The following is a 19,729-nucleotide window of genomic DNA, read 5'->3' on the forward strand; positions in this document are numbered from 1 at the left end:
CCTGCCGGACACGCCAGAACCACCTTCTCGACTCGCCAGAACCACCTGCCGGACACGCCAAAATCACCTGCCGGCTACGCCACAACCAGTTGGCGAACACTTTGGAATCACCTGCCGCGCTTGCCGGAACCACCTGCCGGTCACGCCAAAATCACCTGCCGGCTACGCCAGAACCACTCAGCAGAGACTCCGGAACCACCTCCATGACAGACCGGAATCACATGCCGGACACGCCGGAACCACCTGCTCGACTCGCCAGAACCACCTGCCGGACACGCCAAAATCACCAGCCGGCTACTCCACAACCACTTGTCGGACACTCCAGAATCACCTGCCGGGCATTTGGGAACCACCTCTCAGAGGTGCCACAACAACATGCTGGAGACTGCGGAAGCACCTGCTGAGAAGGCCGGAAGTTCCTGATCCACTCCACAGAACCACCTGCTGGACACGCCAAAATCACCTGCCGGCTACGCCACAACCAGTTGGTGAACACTTCGGAATCAACTGCCGGGATTGCTGGAAGCACCTGCCGGTCACGCCAATATCACCTGCCAGCTACGCCAGAACCGCTTGGCGGACACTGCGGAAACACCTGTCGGGCCTGCCAGAACCACATCTCAGACGTGCCAGAACCATGTGCCCGAGATGCCGGAACCGCACCCCGAACAGACTGAAACCACCTGCCAGACCCGCCTGAACCACCTGCCGAGCACACTGGAAACACCTGCTCGACTCGCCGGAACCACCTACCTGACACGCAAAAACCACCGGCCGGGTATGCCAGAACCACTTGGTGGTCACTCCGGAATCATCTGCCAGACATGCCAGAAGCAGCTCTCAGACACACCAGAACAACCTGCCGGAGACGCCAGAAGCACCTGCTGAGCATGCCTGAGCCACCTGCTCGACTCGCAAGAATCACCTGCCACACACGCCAAAATCACCTGCCTGCTACACCAGAAGCACTTGGCAGACAAGCCGGAATCACGTGAAGGGCATGCCGTCACAATCTCTCAGACGTGCCAGAACCTCGTGCCGGACACCCCAGAACACCCTGCCGGACAGACCGGAACCACCTGTCGGACACGCCGGAACCACCGGCGCGACTCGCCGGAACCACCCCCGGACATGCAAAATCACCTGCCGGCTATGCCAGAAACACTTGGCGAACACACCGGAATCACCTGCCGGGCATGTCGGAAGCACCTCTCAGACATGTCAGAACCACGTGCCAAGGACACCGGAAGCACCTGCCGAGCACGCCGGAACCACCTGCTCGACTCGCCGGAACCACCTGCCGCACACGCCAAATTCAGCTGCCAGGTATGCCAGAACCACTTTGTGGACACTCCGAAATCATCTGCCGGACATGCCAGAACCAGCTCTCAGACACAGCAGAACCACATGCCGGACACGCCGGAAGCACCTGCTGAGCATGCCTGAGCCACCTGCTCGACTCGCAAGAAACACCTGCCGGACACGCCAAAATCACCTGCCGAGTACGCCAGTACCACTTGGCGGACACTCCGGAATCACAGGTCGGGCATGCCAGAACCACGTCTCAGACTTGCCAGAACCATGTTCCGGACACGCCGGTACCACCTGCCAAGTATGCCGGAACCACCTGATCCACTCCCGAGGACCACCTGCGGGACACACCAAAATCACCTGCTGGCTACGCCAGAACCACTCGGCAGACACTCCGGAATAACCTGCCGGGCATGCCGGAACCACCTCTTAGACATGCCAGAAGGACGTGTCGGACACGCCGGAAACACCTACCGGACAGACCGGAACCACCTGCCAGACATCCCGGAACCACCTGCCGAGCACGCCGGAGCCGCCTGCTCGATAGGCCGGAACCACCTGCCAGACAGGCCAAAATCAACAGCTGGCTATGCTAGAAAAACCTGGCGGACAGTCCAAAATCACCTGCCTGGCATGCAGGAACCACCTCTCAGACGTAACAGAACCACGTTCCGGACACGCTGGAACCACATCCTGGACAGACTGGAACCACCTGCCGAGCTCGCCGGTGCCACCTGCTCGACTGGCAGGACAATTGTGCCGGACACGCCAAAAGGAACTGCCGGCTACACCAGAACCACTTAACCAACACTCCAGAATCACCTGCCTGGCATGCCAGAACCACCTCTCAGACGTGCCAGAAGCGCGTGCCGGACATGCCGGAACGACCTACGGGACAGACTGGAACCACCTGCCTGACATGCCGGAACCACCTGTCGAGCACGCCAGAGCCACCTGCTCCCCTTGCCGGAACCACCTGCCAGACAGGCCAAAATCAACAGCTGGCTGTGCGAGAACCACCTGGGGGACAGTCCGGAATCACCTGCCAGCCATGGCGGAACCACCTCTCAGACGTACAAGAACCACGTGCCGTACAAGCTGGAAACACTTACTGGACAGACTGGAACCACCTGCCGGCCACGCCTGAACCACCTGCCGAGCACGACGGAACCACCTGCCGGACACGCCAAAATCACCTGTGGGCTACACCAGAACCACTTGGAGAACTCTCCGGGATGACCTGCCGGGCATGCTGGAACCACCTCTAAGACGTACCAGAAGCACGTGGCGGACACCCCAGCACCACCTGCCGGACAGACCGCAACCACCTGCCGGACAGGCCGGAACCACCGGCTCGACCCGCCGGAACCACCGCCGGACATGCAAAATCACCTGCCGGCTACGCCCGAACCACTTGGCGAACACTCCGGAATCACCTGCCGGGCATGCCGGAACCACCTCTCAGACATGCCAGAACCACGTGCCAATGACCCCGGAAGCACCTGCCGAGCACGCCGGAACCACCTGCTCGACTCGCCAGAACCACCTGCCGGACACGCCAAAATCACCTGCCGGCTACGCCACAACCACTCGGCAGGCACTCCGGTATCAGCTGCCGGGCATGCCGGAACCACCTCTCAGAGGTGCCAGAACCACATGCCGGAGAGACTGGAAGCAACTTCCGAACTCGCCGGAAACACTGCTGGACATGCCGGAACCACCTGCCTGACAGTGCAAAATCATATGCCGGCTATGCCAAAACCACTTGGTGGACACTCCAGAATCACCTGGAGGGCATGCCGGAACCACATCATGGACAGACTGCAAACACCTGACGGACACGCCAGAACCAACTTCTCGACTCGCCAGAACCACCTGCCGGACACGCCAAAATCACCTGCCGGCTACGCCACAACCAGTTGGTGAACACTTCGGAATCACCTGCCGCGCTTGCCGGAACCACCTGCCGGTCACGCCAAAATCACCTGCCGGCTACGCCAGAACCACTCGGCAGAGACTCCGGAACCATCTATAGGACAGACCGGAATCACCTGTCGGACAGGCCGGAACCACCTGCTCGACTCGCCAGAACCACCTGCCGGACACGCCAAAATCACCTGCCGGCTACGTCAGAACCACTCGGCAGAGACTCCGGAACCACCTCCAGGACAGACCGGAATCACCTGCCGGACACGCCGGGACCCCCTGCTTGACTCGCCAGAACCACCTGCCGGACACGCCAAAATCACCAGCCGGCTACTCCACAACAACTTGTCGGACACTCCAGAATCACCTGCCGGGCATGTTGGAACCACCTCTCAGAGGTGCCACAACAACATGCGGGAGGCTTTGGAAGCACCTGCTGAGAATGCCGGAAGTTCCTGATCCACTCCACAGAACCACCTGCTGGACACGCCAAAATCACCTGCCGGCTACGCCACAACCAGTTGGTGAACACTTCGGAATCAACTGCCCTGCTTGCTGGAAGCACCTGCCGGTCACGCCAATATCACCTGCCAGCTACGCCAGAACCGCTTGGCGGACACTCCGGAAACACCTGTCGGGCCTGCCAGAACCACATCTCAGACGTGCCAGAACCATGTGCCCGAGATGCCGGAACCACACCCCGAACAGACTGAAACCACCTGCCAGACCCGCCTGAACCACCTGCCGAGCACGACGGAACCACCTGCCGGACACTCCAAAATCACCTGCGGGCTACTCCACAACCACTTGGAGGACTCTCCGGGATGACCTGCCATGCATGCTGGAACCACCTCTCAGACGCGCCAGAAGCATGTGGCAGAGAGTCCAGAATCACCTGTTGGGCATGTGGAACCACCTCTGAGACGTACCAGAACCACCTGCCGGACACGCCAAAATCACCTGCCGGCTACGCCAGAACCACTTGGCGGACACTCCGGAATCACCTGCCGGGCATGCCAGCACAACCTCTCAGAAGTGCCAGAAGCACGTGCCGGACAGGCCGGAACCATATCCCGGACAGACTGGAACCACAAGAAACACTCGCCGGAACCACCTGCTTGACTCACCGGTACCACCTGCAGGACACACCAAAATCACCTGCCCGCTACACCAGAACCACTTGGGGGACAAGCCGGAATCACCTGCCGGGCATGTTGGAACCACCTCTCAGAGGTGCCACAACAACATGCTGGAGACTGCGGAAGCACCTGCTGAGAAGGCCGGAAGTTCCTGATCCACTCCACAGAACCACCTGCTGGACACGCCAAAATCACCTGCCGGCTACGCCACAACCAGTTGGTGAACACTTCGGAATCACCTGCCGGGCTTGCTGGAAGCACCTGCCGGTCACGCCAATATCACCTGCCAGCTACGCCAGAACCGCATGGCGGACACTCCGGAAACTCCTGTCGGGCCTGCCAGAACCACATCTCAGACGTGCCAGAACCATGTGCCCGAGATGCCGGAACCACACCCCGCACAGACTGAAACCACCTGCCAGACCCGCCTGAACCACCTGCCGAGCACACTGGAACCACCTGCTCGACTCGCCGGAACCACCTACCTGACACGCAAAAACCACCGGCCGGGTATGCCAGAACCACTTGGTGGTCACTCCGGAATCATCTGCCAGACATGCCAGAAGCAGCTCTCAGACACACCAGAACAACCTGCCGGAGACGCCAGAAGCACCTGCTGAGCATGCCTGAGCCACCTGCTCGACTCGCAAGAAACACCTGCCAGACACGCCAAAATCACCTGCCTGCTACACCAGAAGCACTTGGCAGACAAGCCGGAATCACGTGAAGGGCATGCCGTCACAATCTCTCAGACGTGCCAGAACCTCGTGCCGGACACCCCAGAACACCCTGCCGGACAGACCGGAACCACCTGCCGGACACGCCGGAACCACCGGCGCGACTCGCCGGAACCACCCCCGGACATGCAAAAACACCTGCCGGCTACGCCAGAAACACTTGGCGAACACACCGGAATCACCTGCCGGGCATGTCGGAAGCACCTCTCAGACATGTCAGAACCACGTGCCAAGGACACCGGAAGCACCTGCCGAGCACGCCGGAACCACCTGCTCGACTCGCCAGAACCACCTGCCGCACACGCCAAAATCACCTGCCAGGTATGCCAGAACCACTTTGTGGACACTCCGAAATCATCTGCCGGACATGCCAGAACCAGCTCTCAGACACCCCAGAACCACATGCCGGACACGCCGGAAGCACCTGCTGAGCATGCCTGAGCCACCTGCTCGACTCGCAAGAAACAACTGCCGGACACGCCAAAATCACCTGCCGAGTACGCCAGAACCACTTGGCGGACACTCCGGAATCACAGGTCGGGCATGCCGGAACCACCTCTCAGACTTGCCAGAACCATGTTCCGGACACGCTGGTACCACCTGCCGAGTATGCCGGAACCACCTGATCCACTCCCGAGGACCACCTGCTGGACACGCCAGAATCACCTGCTGGCTACGCCAGAACCACTCGGCAGACACTCCGGAATAACCTGCCGGGCATGCCGGAACCACCTCTTAGACATGCCAGAAGGACGTGTCGGACACGCCGGAAACACCTACCGGACAGTCCGGAACCACCTGCCAGACATCCCGGAACCACCTGCCGAGCACGCCGGAGCCGCCTGCTCGATAGGCTGGAACCACCTGCCAGACAGGCCATAATCAACAGCTGGCTATGCGAGAACCATCTGGCGGACAGTCCGGAATCACCTGCCGGGCATGCAGGAACCACCTTTCCGATGTAACGGAACCACGAGCCGGACACGCTGGAACCACGTCCTGGGCAGTCTGGAACCACCTACCGAGCACTCTGGAACCACCTGCTCGACTCGCACGACCCACGTGCTGGACACGCCAAAATGAACTTTTGGCTACACCAGAACCACTTACCCGACACTCCAGAATCACCTGCCTGGCATGCCAGAACCACCTCTCACACGTTCCAGAAGCACGTGCCGGACATGCCGGAACGACCTATCGGACAGAACGGAACCACCTGCCAGACACGCCGGAACCACCTGCTGAACACGCCACAGCCATCTGCTCGACTCGCCGGATCCACCGGCCGGACAGGCCAATATCAACTGCTGGCTATGCCAGAACCACCTGGGGGACAGTCCGGAATCACCTGCCAGCCATGGCGGAACCACCTCTCAGACGTACAAGAACCACGTGCCGGACAAGCTGGAAACACTTACTGGACAGACTGGAGCCACCTGCCGGCCATGCCTGAACCACCTGCCGAGCACGACGGAACCACCTGCCGGACACGCCAAAATCACCTGCCGGCTACGCCACAACCACTCGGCAGGCACTCCGGTATCAGCTGCCTGGCATGCCGGAACCACCTCTCAGAGGTGCCAGAACCACATGCCGGAGAAACTGGAAGCAACTGCCGAGCTCGCCGGAAACACCTGCTGGACATGCCGGAACCACCTGCCTGACAGTCCAAAATCATATGCCGGCTATGCCAAAACCACTTGGTGGACACTCCAGAATCACCTGGAGGGCATGCCGGAACCACGTCATGGACAGACTGCAAACACCTGCCGGACACGCCAGAACCACCTTCTCGACTCGCCAGAACCACCTGCCGGACACGCCAAAATCACCTGCCGGCTACGCCACAAACAGTTGGTGAACACTTTGGAATCACCTGCCGCGCGTGCCGGAACCACCTGCCGGTCACGCCAAAATCACCTGCCGGCTACGCCAGAACCACTCAGCAGAGACTCCGGAACCACCTCCAGGACAGACCGGAATCACCTGCCGGACACGCCGGAACCATCTGCTCGACTAGCCAGAACCACCTGCCGGACGCGCCAAAATCACCTGCCGGCTACGCCAGAACCACTCTGCAGAGACTCCGGAAGCACCTCCAGGACAGACCGGAATCACCTGCCGGACACGCCGGAACCACCTGCTCGACTCGCCAGAACCACCTGCCGGACATGCCAAAATCACCAGCCGGCTACTCCACAACCACTTGTCGTACACTCCAGAATCACCTGCCGGGCATGTTGGAACCACCTCTCAGAGGTGCCACAACAACATGCTGGAGACTGCGGAAGCACCTGCTGAGAAGGCCGGAAGTTCCTGATCCACTCCACAGAACCACCTGCTGGACACGCCAAAATCAGCTGCCGGCTACGCCACAACCAGATGGTGAACACTTCGGAATCAACTGCCGGGCTTGCTGGAAGCACCTGCCGGTCACGCCAATATCACCTGCCAGCTACGCCAGAACCGCTTGGCGGACACTCCGGAAACACCTGTCGGGCCTGCCAGAACCACATCTCAGACGTGCCAGAACCATGTGCCCGAGATGCCGGAACCACACCCCGAACAGACTGAAACCACCTGCCAGACCCGCCTGAACCACCTGCCGAGCACACTGGAACCACCTGCTCGACTCGCCGGAACCACCTACCTGACACGCAAAAACCACCGGCCGGGTATGCCTGAACCACTTGGTGGTCACTCCGGAATCATCTGCCAGACACGCCAGAAGCAGCTCTCAGACACACCAGAACAACCTGCCGGAGACGCCAGAAGCACCTGCTGAGCATGCCTGAGCCACGTGCTCGACTCGCAAGAAACACCTGCCACACACGCCAAAATCACCTGCCTGCTACACCAGAAGCACTTGGCAGACAAGCCGGAATCACGTGAAGGGCATGCCGTCACAATCTCTCAGACGTGCCAGAACCTCGTGCCGGACACCCCAGAACACCCTGCCGGACAGACCGGAACCACCTGCCGGACACGCCGGAACCACCGGCGCGACTCGCCAGAACCACCCCCGGACATGCAAAAACACCTGCCGGCTACGCCAGAACCACTTGGCGAACACTCCGGAATCACAGGTCGGGCATGCCGGAACCACCTCTCAGACTTGCCAGAAGCATGTTCTGGACACGCCGGTACCACCTGCCGAGTATGCCGGAACCACCTGATCCACTCCCGAGGACCACCTGCTGGACACGCCAGAATCACCTGCTGGCTACGCCAGAACCACTCGGCAGACACTCCGGAATAACCTACCGGGCATGCCGGAACCACCTCTTAGACATGCCAGAAGGACGTGTCGGACACGCCGGAAACACCTACCGGACAGTCCGGAACCACCTGCCAGACATCCCGGAACCACCTGCCGAGCACGCCGGAGCCGCCAGCTCGATAGGCTGGAACCACCTGCCAGACAGGCCAAAATCAACAGCTGGCTATGCGAGAACCATCTGGCGGACAGTCCGGAATCACCTGCCTGGCATGCAGGAACCACCTCTCAGATGTAACGGAACCATGAGCCGGACACGCTGGAACCACGTCCTGGGCAGTCTGGAACCACCTGCCGAGCACTCTGGAACCACCTGCTCGACTCGCACGACCCACGTGATGGACACGCCAAAATGAACTTTCGGCTACACCAGAACCACTTACCCGACACTCCAGAATCACCTGCCTGGCATGCCAGAACCACCTCTCACACGTTCCAGAAGCACGTGCCGGACATGCCGGAACGACCTATCGGACAGAACGGAACCACCTGCCAGACACGCCGGAACCACCTGCTGAACACACCACAGCCACCTGCTCGACTCGCCGGATCCACCGGCCGGACAGGCCAATATCAACTGCTGGCTATGCCAGAACCACCTGGGGGACAGTCCGGAATCACCTGCCAGCCATGGCGGAACCACCTCTCAGACGTACAAGAACCACGTGCCGGACAAGCTGGAAACACTTACTGGACAGACTAGAACCACCTGCCGGCCACGCCTGAACCACGTGCTGAGCACGATGGAACCACCTGCCGGACACGCCAAAATCACCTGCGGGGTACACCAGAACCACTTGGAGAACTCTCCGGGATGACCTGCCGGGCATGCTGGAACCACCTCTCAGATGTACCAGAAGCACGTGGCGGACACCCCAGCACCACCTGCCGGACAGACCGCAACCACCTGCCGGACAGGCCGGAACCACCGGCTCGACCCGCCGGAACCACCGCCAGACATGCAAAATCACCTGCCGGCTACGCCAGAACCACTTGGCGAACACTCCGGAATCACCTGTCGGGCATGTCGGAAGCACCTCTCAGACATGTCAGAACCACGTGCCAAGGACACCGGAAGCACCTGCCGAGCACGCCGGAACCACCTGCTCGACTCGCCAGAACCACCTGCCGCACACGCCAAAATCACCTGCCAGGTATGCCAGAACCACTTTGTGGACACTCCGAAATCATCTGCCGGACATGCCAGAACCAGCTCTCAGACACACGAGAACCACATGCCGGACACGCCGGAAGCAACTGCTGAGCATGCCTGAGCCACCTGCTCGACTCGCAAGAAACACCTGCCAGACACGCCAAAATCACCTGCCGAGTACGCCAGAACCACTTGGCGGACACTCCGGAATCACAGGTCGGGCATGCCGGAACCACCTCTCAGACTTGCCAGAACCATGTTCCGGACACGCCGGTACCACCTGCCGAGTATGCCGGAACCACCTGATCCACTCCCGAGGACCACCTGCTGGACACGCCAGAATCACCTGCTGGCTATGCCAGAACCACTCGGCAGACACTCCGGAATAACCTGCCGGGCATGCCGGAACCACCTCTTAGACATGCCAGAAGGACGTGTCGGACACGCCGGAAACACCTACCGGACAGACCGGAACCACCTGCCAGACATCCTGGAACCACCTGCCGAGCACGCCAGAGCCGCCTGCTCGATAGGCCGGAACCACCTGCCAGACAGGCCAAAATCAACACCTGGCTATGCGAGAACCATCTGGCGGACAGTCCGGAATCACCTGCCGGGCATGCAGGAACCACCTCTCAGATGTAACGGAACCACGAGCCGGATACGCTGGAACCACGTCTTGGGCAGTCTGGAACCACCTGCCGAGCACTCTGGAACCACCTGCTCGACTCGCACGACCCACGTGCTGGACACGCCAAAATGAACTTTTGGCTACACCAGAAACACTTACCCGACACTCCAGAATCACCTGCCTGGCATGCCAGAACCACCTCTCACACGTTCCAGAAGCACGTGCCGGACATGCCGGAACGACCTATCGGACAGAACGGAACCACCTGCCAGACACGCCGGAACCACCTGCTGAACACGCCACAGCCACCTGCTTGACTCGCCGGATCCACCGGCCGGACAGGCCAATGTCAACTGCTGGCTATGCCAGAACCACCTGGGGGACAGTCCGGAATCACCTGCCAGCCATGGCGGAACCACCTCTCAGACGTACAAGAACCACGTGCCGGACAAGCTGGAAACACTTACTTGACAGACTGGAGCCACCTGCCGGCCATGCCTGAACCACCTGCCGAGCACGACGGAACCACCTGCCGGACACGCCAAAATCACCTGCGGGGTACACCAGAACCACTTGGAGAACTCTCCGGGATGACCTGCCGGGCATGCCGGAACCACCTCTCAGACGTACCAGAAGCACGTGGCGGACACCCCAGCACCACCTGCCGGACAGACCGCAACCACCTGCCGGACAGGCCGGAACCACCGGCTCGACCCGCCGGAACCACCGTCGGACATGCAAAATCACCTGCCGGCTACGCCAGAACCACTTGGCGAACACTCCGGAATCATCTGCCGGGCATGCCGGAACCACCTCTCAGACATGCCAGAACCACGTGCCAATGACCCCGGAAGCACCTGCCGAGCACGCCAGAACCACCTGCTCGACTCGCCAGAACCACCTGCCGGACACGGCAAAATCACCTGCCGGCTACGCCACAACCACTTGGCAGGCACTCCGGTATCAGCTGCCTGGCATGCCGGAACCACCTCTCAGAGGTGCCAGAACCACATGCCGGAGAGACTGGAAGCAACTGCCGAGCTCGCCGGAAACACCTGCTGGACATGCCGGAACCACCTGCCTGACAGTCCAAAATCATATGCCGGCTATGCCAAAACCACTTGGTGGACACTCCAGAATCACCTGGAGGGCATGCCGGAACCACGTCATGGACAGACTGCAAACACCTGCCGGACACGCCAGAACCACCTTCTCGACTCGCCAGAACCACCTGCCGGACACGCCAAAATCACCTGCCGGCTACGCCACAAACAGTTGGTGAACACTTTGGAATCACCTGCCGCGCGTGCCGGAACCACCTGCCGGTCACGCCAAAATCACCTGCCGGCTACGCCAGAACCACTCAGCAGAGACTCCGGAACCACCTCCAGGACAGACCGGAATCACCTGCCAGACACGCCGGAACCATCTGCTCGACTAGCCAGAACCACCTGCCGGACGCGCCAAAATCACCTGCCGGCTACGCCAGAACCACTCTGCAGAGACTCCGGAAGCACCTCCAGGACAGACCGGAATCACCTGCCGGACACGCCGGAACCACCTGCTCGACTCGCCAGAACCACCTGCCGGACATGCCAAAATCACCAGCCGGCTACTCCACAACCACTTGTCGTACACTCCAGAATCACCTGCCGGGCATGTTGGAACCACCTCTCAGAGGTGCCACAACAACATGCTGGAGACTGCGGAAGCACCTGCTGAGAAGGCCGGAAGTTCCTGATCCACTCCACAGAACCACCTGCTGGACACGCCAAAATCAGCTGCCGGCTACGCCACAACCAGATGGTGAATACTTCGGAATCAACTGCCGGGCTTGCTGGAAGCACCTGCCGGTCACGCCAATATCACCTGCCAGCTACGCCAGAACCGCTTGGCGGACACTCCGGAAACACCTGTCGGGCCTGCCAGAACCACATCTCAGACGTGCCAGAACCATGTGCCCGAGATGCCGGAACCACACCCCGAACAGACTGAAACCACCTGCCAGACCCGCCTGAACCACCTGCCGAGCACACTGGAACCACCTGCTCGACTCGCCGGAACCACCTACCTGACACGCAAAAACCACCGGCCGGGTATGCCTGAACCACTTGGGGGTCACTCCGGAATCATCTGCCAGACACGCCAGAAGCAGCTCTCAGACACACCAGAACAACCTGCTGGAGACGCCAGAAGCACCTGCTGAGCACGCCTGAGCCACGTGCTCGACTCGCAAGAAACACCTGCCACACACGCCAAAATCACCTGCCTGCTACACCAGAAGCACTTGGCAGACAAGCCGGAATCACGTGAAGGGCATGCCGTCACAATCTCTCAGACGTGCCAGAACCTCGTGCCGGACACCCCAGAACACCCTGCCGGACAGACCGGAACCACCTGCCGGACACGCCGGAACCACCGGCGCGACTCGCCAGAACCACCCCCGGACATGCAAAAACACCTGCCGGCTACGCCAGAACCACTTGGCGAACACTCCGGAATCACAGGTCGGGCATGCCGGAACCACCTCTCAGACTTGCCAGAACCATGTTCTGGACACGCCGGTACCACCTGCCGAGTATGCCGGAACCACCTGATCCACTCCCGAGGACCACCTGCTGGACACGCCAGAATCACCTGCTGGCTACGCCAGAACCACTCGGCAGACACTCCGGAATAACCTGCCGGGCATGCCGGAACCACCTCTTAGACATGCCAGAAGGACGTGTCGGACACGCCGGAAACACCTACCGGACAGTCCGGAACCACCTGCCAGACATCCCGGAACCACCTGCCGAGCACGCCGGAGCCGCCAGCTCGATAGGCTGGAACCACCTGCCAGACAGGCCAAAATCAACAGCTGGCTATGCGAGAACCATCTGGCGGACTGTCCGGAATCACCTGCCGGGCATGCAGGAACCACCTCTCAGATGTAACGGAACCATGAGCCGGACACGCTGGAACCACGTCCTGGGCAGTCTGGAACCACCTACCGAGCACTCTGGAACCACCTGCTCGACTCGCACGACCCACGTGATGGACACGCCAAAATGAACTTTCGGCTACACCAGAACCACTTACCCGACACTCCAGAATCACCTGCCTGGCATGCCAGAACCACCTCTCACACGTTCCAGAAGCACGTGCCGGACATGCCGGAACGACCTATCGGACAGAACGGAACCACCTGCCAGACACGCCGGAACCACCTGCTGAACACGCCACAGCCACCTGCTCGACTCGCCGGATCCACCGGCCGGACAGGCCAATATCAACTGCTGGCTATGCCAGAACCACCTGGGGGACAGTCCGGAATCACCTGCCAGCCATGGCGGAACCACCTCTCAGACGTACAAGAACCACGTGCCGGACAAGCTGGAAACACTTACTGGACAGACTAGAACCACCTGCCGGCCACGCCTGAAACACGTGCTGAGCACGATGGAACCACCTGCCGGACACGCCAAAATCACCTGCGGGCTACACCAGAACCACTTGGAGAACTCTCCGGGATGACCTGCCGGGCATGCTGGAACCACCTCTGAGACGTACCAGAAGCACGTTGCGGACACCCCAGCACCACCTGCCGGACAGACCGCAACCACCTGCCGGACACGCCGGAACCACCGGCTCGACCCGCCGGAACCGCCGCCGGACATGCGAAATCACCTGCCGGCTACGCCAGAACCACTTGGCGAACACTCCGCAATCATCTGCCGGGCATGCCGGAACCACCTCTCAGACATGCCAGAACCACGTGCCAATGACCCCGGAAGCACCTGCCGAGCACGCCGGAACCACCTGCTCGACTCGCCAGAACCACCTGCCGGACACGCCAAAATCACCTGCCGGCTACGCCACAACCACTCGGCACGCACTCCGGTATCAGCTGCCGGGCATGCCGGACCCACCTCTCAGAGGTGCCAGAACCACATGCCGGAGAGACTGGAAGCAACTGTCGAGCTCGCCGGAAACACCTGCTGGTCATGCCGGAACCACCTGCCTGACAGTCCAAAATCATATGCCGGCTATGCCAAAACCACTTGGTGGACACTCCAGAATCACCTGGAGGGCATGCCGGAACCACGTCATGGACAGACTGCAAAGACCTGCCGGACACGGCAGAACCACCTTCTCGACTCGCCATAACCACCTGCCGAACACGCCAAAATCACCTGCCGTCTATGCCACAACCAGTTGGTGAACACTTCGGAATCACCTGCCGCGCTTGCCGGAACCACCTGCCGGTCACGCCAAAATCACCTGCCGGCTACGCCAGAACCACTCGGCAGAGACTCCGGAACCACCTCCAGGACAGACCGGAATCACCTGCCAGACACGCCGGAACCATCTGCTCGACTAGCCAGAACCACCTGCCGGACACACAAAAATCACCTGCTGGCTACGCCAGAACCACTCGGCAGATACTCCGGAATAAGCTGCCGGGCATGCCGGAACCACCTCTTAGACATGCCAGAAGGACGTGTCGGACACGCCGGAAACACCTACCGGACAGACCGGAACCACCTGCCAGACATCCCGGAACCACTTGCCGAGCACGCCGGAGCCGCCTGCTCGATAGGCCTTAACCACCTGCCAGACAGGCTAAAATCCACAGCTGGCTATGCTAGAACCACCTGGCGGACAGTCCAAAATCACCTGCCTGGCATGCAGGAACCACCTCTCAGACGTAACAGAACCACGTTCCGGACACGCTGGAACCACATCCTGGACAGACTGGAACCACCTGCCGAGCTCGCCTGAACCACCTGCTCGACTGGCAGGACAATAGTGTAGGACACGCCAAAAGCAACTGCCGGCTACACCAGAACCACTTAACCGACACTCCAGAATCACCTGCCTGGCATGCCAGAACCACCTCTCAGACGTGGCAGAATCACGTGCCGGACATGCCGGGACGACCTACGGGACAGACCGGAACCACCTGCCTGACATGCCGGAACCACCTGCCGAGCACGCCAGAGCCACCTGCTCCCCTTGCCGGAACCACCTGCCAGACAGGCCAAAATCAACAGCTGGCTGTGCGAGAACCACCTGGGGGACAGTCCGGAATCACCTGCCAGCCATGGCGGAACCACCTCTCAGACGTACCAGAATCACGTGCCGGACAATCTGGAAACACGTACTGGACAGACTGCAACCACCTGCCGGCCAAGCCTGAACCACCTGCCGAGCACAACGGAACCACCTGCCAGACACGCCAAAATCACCTGCCGGCTACGCCACAACCACTTGGAGAAGTCTCCGGGATGACCTGCCGGGCATGCTGGAACCACCTCTCAGACGTACCAGAAGCACGTGGCGGACACCCCAGCACCACCTGCCGGACAGACCGCAACCACCTGCCGGACAGGCCGGAACCACCGGCTCGACCCGCCGGAACCACCGCCGGACATGCAAAATCACCTGCCGGCTACGCCAGAAACACTTGGCGAACACTCCGGAATCACATGCCGGGCATGCCGGAACCACCTCTCAGACATGCCAGAACCACGTGCCAATGACCCCGGAAGCACCTGCCGAGCACGCCGGAACCACCTGCTCGACTCGCCAGAACCACCTGCCGGACACGCCAAAATCACCTGCCGGCTACGCCACAACCACTCGGCAGGCACTCCGGTATCAGCTGCCGGGCATGCCGGAACCACCTCTCAGAGGTGCCAGAACCACATGCCGGAGAGACTGGAAGCAACTGCCGAACTCGCCGGAAACACTGCTGGACATGCCGGAACCACCTGCCTGACAGTGCAAAATCATATGCCGGCTATGCCAAAACCACTTGGTGGACACTCCAGAATCACCTGGAGGGCATGCCGGAACCACGTCATGGACAGACTGCAAACACCTGCCGGACACCGCAGAACCACCTTCTCGACTCGCCAGAACCAGCTGCCGGACACGCCAAAATCACCTGCCGGCTACGCCACAACCAGTTGGTGAACACTTCGGAATCACCTGCCGCGCTTGCCGGAACCACCTGCCGTCAAGCCAAAATCACCTGCCGGCTACGCCAGAACCACTCGGCAGAGACTACGGAACCACCTCCAGGACAGACCGGAATCACCTGCCGGACACGCCGGGACCACCTGCTCGACTCGCCAGAACCACCTGCCGGACGTGCCAAAATCACCTGCCGGCTACGCCAGAACCACTCTGCAGAGACTCCGGAAGCACCTGCAGGACAGACCGGAATCACATGCCGGACACACCGGAACCACCTGCTCGACTCGCCAGAACCACCTGCCGGACATGCCAAAATCACCAGCCGGCTACTCCACAACCACTTGTCGGACACTCCAGAATCACCTGCCGGGCATGTTGGAACCACCTCTCAGAGGTGCCACAACAACATGCTGGAGACTGCGGAAGCACCTGCTGAGAAGGCCGGAAGTTCCTGATCCACTCCACAGAACCACCTGCTGGACACGCCAAAATCACCTGCCGGCTACGCCACAACCAGTTGGTGAACACTTCGGAATCAACTGCCGGGCTTGCTGGAAGCACCTGCCGGTCACGCCAATATCACCTGCCAGCTACGCCAGAACCGCTTGGCGGACACTCCGGAAACACCTGTCGGGCCTGCCAGAACCACATCTCAGACGTGCCAGAACCATGTGCCCGAGATGCCGGAACCACACCCCGAACAGACTGAAACCACCTGCCAGACCCGCCTGAACCACCTGCCGAGCACACTGGAACCACCTGCTCGACTCGCCGGAACCACCTACCTGACACGCAAAAACCACCGGCCGGGTATGCCAGAACCACTTGGTGGTCACTCCGGAATCATCTGCCAGACATGCCAGAAGCAGCTCTCACACACAACAGAACAACCTGCGGGAGACGCCAGAAGCACCTGCTGAGCATGCCTGAGCCACCTGCTCGACTCGCAAGAAACGCCTGCCAGACGTGCCAAAATCACCTGCCTGCTACACCAGAAGCACTTGGCAGACAAGCCGGAATCACGTGAAGGGCATGCCGTCACAATCTCTCAGACGTGCCAGAACCTCGTGCCGGACACCCCAGAACACCCTGCCGGACAGACCGGAACCACCTGCCGGACACGCCGGAACCACCGGCGCGACTCGCCGGAACCACCCCCGGACATGCAAAATCACCTGCCGGCTACGCCAGAAACACTTGGCGGACACACCGGAATCACCTGCCGGGCATGTCGGAAGCACCTCTCAGACATGTCAGAACCACGTGCCAAGGACACCGGAAGCACCTGCCGAGCACGCCGGAACCACCTGCTCGACTCGCCAGAACCACCTGCCGCACACGCCAAAATCACCTGCCAGGTATGCCAGAACCACTTTGTGGACACTCCGAAATCATCTGCCGGACATGCCAGAACCAGCTCTCAGACACCCCAGAACCACATGCCGGACACGCCGGAAGCACCTGCTTAGCATGCCTGAGCCACCTGCTCGACTCGCAAGAAACACCTGCCGGACACGCCAAAATCACCTGCCGAGTACGCCAGAAACACTTGGCGGACACTCCGGAATCACAGGTCGGGCATGCCGGAACCACCTCTCAGACTTGCCAGAACCATGTTCCGGACACGCCGGTACCACCTGCCGAGTATGCCGGAACCACCTGATCCACTCCCGAGGACCACCTGCTGGACGCGCCAGAATCACCTGCTGGCTACGCCAGAACCACTCAGCAGACACTCCGGAATAACCTGCCGGGCATGCCGGAACCACCTCTTAGACATGCCAGAAGGACGTGTCGGACACGCCGGAAACACCTACCGGACAGACCGGAACCACCTGCCAGACATCGCGGAACCACCTGCCGAGCACGCCGGAGCCGCCTGCTCGATAGGCTGGAACCACCTGCCAGACAGGCCATAATCAACAGCTGGCTATGCGAGAACCATCTGGCGGACAGTCCGGAATCACCTGCCGGGCATGCAGGAACCACCTTTCCGATGTAACGGAACCACGAGCCGGACACGCTGGAACCACGTCCTGGGCAGTCTGGAACCACCTACCGAGCACTCTGGAACCACCTGCTCGACTCGCACGACCCACGTGCTGGACACGCCAAAATGAACTTTCGGCTACACCAGAACCACTTACCCGACACTCCAGAATCACCTGCCTGGCATGCCAGAACCACCTCTCACACGTTCCAGAAGCACGTGCCGGACATGCCGGAACGACCTATCGGACAGAACGGAACCACCTGCCAGACACGCCGGAACCACCTGCTGAACACGCCACAGCCACCTGCTCGACTCGCCGGATCCACCGGCCGGACTGGCCAATATCAACTGCTGGCTATGCCAGAACAACCTGGGGGACAGTCCGGAATCACCTGCCAGCCATGGCAGAACCACCTCTCAGACGTACAAGAACCACGTGCCGGACAAGCTGGAAACACTTACTGGACAGACTGGAGCCACCTGCCAGCCATGCCTGAACCACCTGCCGAGCACGACGGAACCACCTGCCGGACACGCCAAAATCACCTGCGGGGTACACCAGAACCACTTGGAGAACTCTCCGGGATGACGTGCCGGGCATGCCGGAACCACCTCTCAGACGTACCAGAAGCATGTGGCGGACACCCCAGCACCACCTGCCGGACAGACCGCAACCACCTGCCGGACAGGCCGGAACCACCGGCTCGACCCGCCGGAACCACCGCCGGACATGCAAAATCACCTGCCGGCTACGCCAGAACCACTTGGCGAACACTCCGGAATCATCTGCCGGACATGCCGGAACCACCTCTCAGACATGCCAGAACCACGTGCCAATGACCCCGGAAGCACCTGCCGAGCACGCCGGAACCACCTGCTCGACTCGCCAGAACCACCTGCCGGACACGCCAAAATCACCTGCCGGCTACGCCACAACCACTCGGCAGGCACTCTGGTATCAGCTGCCGGGCATTCCGGAACCACCTCTCAGAGGTGCCAGAACCACATGCCGGAGAGACTGGAAGCAACTGCCGAGCTCGCCGGAAACACCTGCTGGACATGCCGGAACCACCTGCCTGACAGTCCAAAATCATATGCCGGCTATGCCAAAACCACTTGGTGGACACTCCAGAATCACCTGGAGGGCATGCCGGAACCACGTCATGGACAGACTGCAAACACCTGCCGGACACGCCAGAACCACCTTCTCGACTCGCCAGAACCACCTGCCGGACACGCCAAAATCACCTGCCGGCTACGCCACAACCAGTTGGTGAACACTTTGGAATCACCTGCCGCGCTTGCCGGAACCACCTGCCGGTCACGCCAAAATCACCTGCCGGCTACGCCAGAACCACTCAGCAGAGACTCCGGAACCACCTCCATGACAGACCGGAATCACATGCCGGACACGCCGGAACCACCTGCTCGACTCGCCAGAACCACCTGCCGGACACGCCAAAATCACCAGCCGGCTACTCCACAACCACTTGTCGGACACTCCAGAATCACCTGCCGGGCATTTGGGAACCACCTCTCAGAGGTGCCACAACAACATGCTGGAGACTGCGGAAGCACCTGCTGAGAAGGCCGGAAGT

Source organism: Equus caballus, chromosome 27 (genome assembly GCF_041296265.1).
Source record: "Equus caballus isolate H_3958 breed thoroughbred chromosome 27, TB-T2T, whole genome shotgun sequence".
NCBI lineage: Eukaryota > Metazoa > Chordata > Mammalia > Perissodactyla > Equidae > Equus > Equus caballus.